Source organism: Arachis ipaensis, chromosome B09 (genome assembly GCF_000816755.2).
Source record: "Arachis ipaensis cultivar K30076 chromosome B09, Araip1.1, whole genome shotgun sequence".
Taxonomy (NCBI): domain Eukaryota; kingdom Viridiplantae; phylum Streptophyta; class Magnoliopsida; order Fabales; family Fabaceae; genus Arachis; species Arachis ipaensis.
Genome location: NC_029793.2, coordinates 3,965,259 through 3,969,281, shown reverse-complemented (window position 1 = coordinate 3,969,281; position 4,023 = coordinate 3,965,259). Strand labels below are relative to the sequence as shown.

Here is a 4,023-nt window from a genome sequence, read left to right as displayed (position 1 = left end):
AACTCTAAAAGAAAAACTTGTCATGACAGCATTCCAAGAAACCACATTTCTGTCGTCCATTTCATCAAAAACCCGCTTGGAAGCTTTCTCGTTCCCACATTTCCCATAAGCATCAACCAAAGCATTCCCAATCTTCACATGACAACCCACCAAACCAACCTTCAAAGCATAACAATGCACTAGTCTTGCCATCACCTCGTCCTCAGTCTCCGCACAAATAGGCAACACACTAACAACGGTAACTAAATCCGGTTTAAACCCCGACGCCTCCGCAACCATCTCTCTGAGAAACCAGAGCGCCTTATAATAGAACCCATTCAGAGAACACAACCCAATAACAGTGTTCCAAGACACCTTATCCCTCTCAGGCATTTCATCAAACACCTTCATGGCATCAGCGAAAAACCCACAATTACCATAAAACATCAAAAGGGTATTCCCAACAAAGACATCCCTATCAAAACCAAGCTTAAAGACAACCCCATGAACCTCTTTACCTTTCTCAACCCGCTCGAAATCAGAACAACACTTTAGGACAAATGGAAAGGTGTGATCATCAGGCTTAACTCCAGCACGAACCATTCGGTTGTAAGTGTGAAACCCGTCAAACACTCGAGCAATGGAGTTTGCGCGAATGAGAGTGTTCCAGAGGAAGGCGCTGCGGGAGTGCAGAGAGGTTCGCTGGAAGAGAAGGAGGGAAGCAGTGAGGTTACCAAAGGTGGCGTATTGGAGTATGAGGGAGGCGCAGAGGGAGATGCTGTGAGGGAGGAAGCCATGGATGAGGGCAAAGGCGTGAACTTGCTTAGTTTGGAAAAGAGTATTGGAAAGATTGCAGAGTTTCAGAAGGTTTGAGTGGGTGTGAGTGTGAATGGTTGAAGAAAAGGGTTTGTTGAGAAGAAGGGAATGGAATATCATGGATCCTTCTCTCACCAAACCACCAAATAGATTCTGTTATAGGTTTCTAGTGAATCTCTATAATAAGTTAATAACTGTCTTGGGATTCCATCTTGATTCTTGATTTTTGATAATTGAAACTTACACAATACACTGGTGCCGAAGAAAATAGAAAAGAGTCAAGTTGAAATTTTAACTTTATAACTTTGTTATGTTAAAAAGGAAATCATTCTTGACCGAAATAAAATAATATGTCCAGTCACCAAAAAAAAAATATGTCCAAAAAAATTATATTTTGTAAGTATTAATGATTTTTATATTTTGTTTTATATATTTTACAAAGGATTAACCACAAAAAATACTCCTAAATTATTTAAATGCTGACAAAAATACACTCGAATTTTACTATCGACAAAAATGCAGAATGCCTTCAAATAATTTAAAAACATAACAACAATACCCAACAATAAATATATATTTTCAAAAAATATCTTAGAAATTGAATTTTGATGCAATTTTTTGTAAGCATGATTATAAAAGTAAGATATTATTATACATAAAAATTGGTGATTTTTCGTTAAGTATATATTTTTTTATAATTTTTTTTGTTAATAACTAATAATACTTTTAAAAATCACAAAATAATATATACTTAACAAAAAATTATCAAATTTAAAGAATAGTAATATTTTATTTCTCTAATCATGGTTGCAAGAAATTGCATCAAAATTCAATGTCTAATGTATTTTTTGAGAAATACATATTTAATGTTAGTTTTTTTTTTGCAAGATTATCTAACATTAAATATATATTTATCAAAAAATACATTAGACATTGAATTTCGATGCAATTTTTTATAAACATGATTAAAAAATGAGATATTATTATCCTTAAAATTTGGTGATTTTTCGTTGAGTATATATTTTTTTGTAATTTTTTTATTAATTTTTTTATTAACAACTAATAATACTTTTAAAAAATCACAAAAAATATATACTTAGACAAAAATCATCCAATTATAAGAATAATAATATCTCTTTTTTTAATTATGATTGTAAAAAATCACATCAAAATTTAACCTCTAAGGCATTTTTTAAAAATATATATTTACTGTTGGGTATTATTTTTAAATTATTTAAATGCGTTTTTGTCGGTAGTAAAATTCGGGTGTATTTTTGTCAGTGTTTAAATAATTTGAAGACGTTTTATTTAAGTCCCTCACCTCTTCAAAATCTGGGTATATCGATCCTTGAGTCTCATTTGTTCAATTTTAAAAATACTCTCATGTATAATCAATATGTCTAGATTTTAAAAAGGTCAACAACTTAAATATATTTTTAAATCCTCAAAAATTTAAATATGTGCATATAAAAAAGTCAGGACCTATTTGTCCTTTTCTCTAATACATCAAATTAAATTCTTTAGGTAATAGCAATAACTAATTTTTATAAAAGAACTCATTCGAAATTTTAGAACTTTCTTATATATATCAAAACGAAGATGAATCTCTTTAGTTCAACCACACACTGAATTTCGGTACTAAGATAGCTGTGGTTAACTGGTTATCATGCTTAAGCTCTCTTCGAATATATATATATAATCTCCACACAGTGCACATGTGCATGCATGTATAATAGTATACATAGAAAATTATGTTTTCTATTTAAAAAGTCCACCTAATAAATATCAAAAATACTATTTGTATATCAAAATCAGCTATTAAAATTAACATATTAATATATTTGTGTATTTGTATATAAATATATAATTTAATTTATTTTGTTAAATTTAAAAAAATATATTATTTATTGTGATGATAATTATTTAATTATTTGATTAAAAATTGATTCTAATTTATGGATTGATTGTTTGTGCCATAAAATTTTAGGATTAACCTTAGTATGAATGCTGAATTGGTTAGATTTAGAAAGAATTAATCATCAAGAGTAAAAAGATTATTGCTGCTAAGAATAGAAAAAAAAAACAATAATCATAACAATTATGAGCTAATAATGAATTATCAATGCAATAATTTGATTATATTTGGATATATATAAGGAAACATGAAAAAAATAAGAAAAGGAAAGTTGCTGCTTATAGGAAGAAAATAATCATGTCTTAAATGTGGAATTGATCAGCTGCAACGGTTAGCAAAAGAATCGTTTTTGCTATAAGAAGAAGAACAAAGTTTGATGAGCATTAAGGAGAACATTCAGAAATTAAATACTACACTATTGAATGTCTTTTTTTTTTCATTTTGGTTTGTATTTGATATTTAATTTTGAGTTTTCTTAGTACTAAAAAAAAGCCGGATAATTTATTGAGAAATTATTAGAAAAAGTTTATCAATGAAAAGTCATTAACTAAGAAGAAAAGATAACTTATTAGTTTTAGATTCAATTTGTCTTTGATTTTGTTTGGTCTTAGTAATTTGATTTGGTCTTGGTGTTAGTTTGTGAATCACGAAATTATTACTTCATTTGTCTTAGAGTAGAACTGATTTAGTTGAATTTATCTTTGTATTAATTTTGACATTGATAATTATAATTTTAAATTTGATATAGTAAAATTTCGTTATTATTGTGATGAAAATTAGACGTAAATCTCATTACACATTGAGATTGAACAAAGATATTTACTAGTATGAATCTCTCTACTCTTCCCTCATTTAAATTATTAGTTGTATAAAATAAATTATATGTTTTGTAAATCAACAAAATAATTAAATAGGCAGTGTGAAGTGTGAACATAATGTGAAAGCGGTGTAAGGGATTTGCATAGCAAACAAATAAACCTTTGAAATTGGCCTATGATGAAGGATCATAGACAATAAACAATCTTGTGTCGTGAACCATGAGGCATTTTTTTATTATTATTTTCTCTCTGATTGATGCCTTTTCCGAAGTTGGCTAACCATATAGTTGATCTTTTATTCATATTCTATTTTGTAATTAAAGATTGGTGACACTATTAAATGTGAACATTGTAAAGGGTAGGTCAATTGTACATACAAAGTGGACTTCTAATTATAGACGCACCTATCAATATTACAGCTGCCCAATTTAATTCATGACCCCCACAAAAAGATAATTTATTTTTCCCAGGTCAGTAGAGTGTTTTGAGTGTTTT

General features: G+C 28.8%; 1 long non-coding RNA gene and 1 pseudogene across 1 annotated transcript in view; both read right to left on the bottom strand.

Moving 5' to 3' along the window:
• Positions 1-1,087, bottom strand: part of LOC107614833 — a 2,589-nt pseudogene extending 1,502 nt beyond the window's left edge.
• Positions 1-4,023, bottom strand: part of LOC110266323 — a 20,229-nt gene that overhangs the window by 4,883 nt on the left and 11,323 nt on the right. The window contains exon 2 of the long non-coding RNA XR_002353578.1: positions 991-993. This is a non-coding gene — a long non-coding RNA (uncharacterized LOC110266323). The remainder of the gene's footprint in view (positions 1-990; positions 994-4,023) is intronic.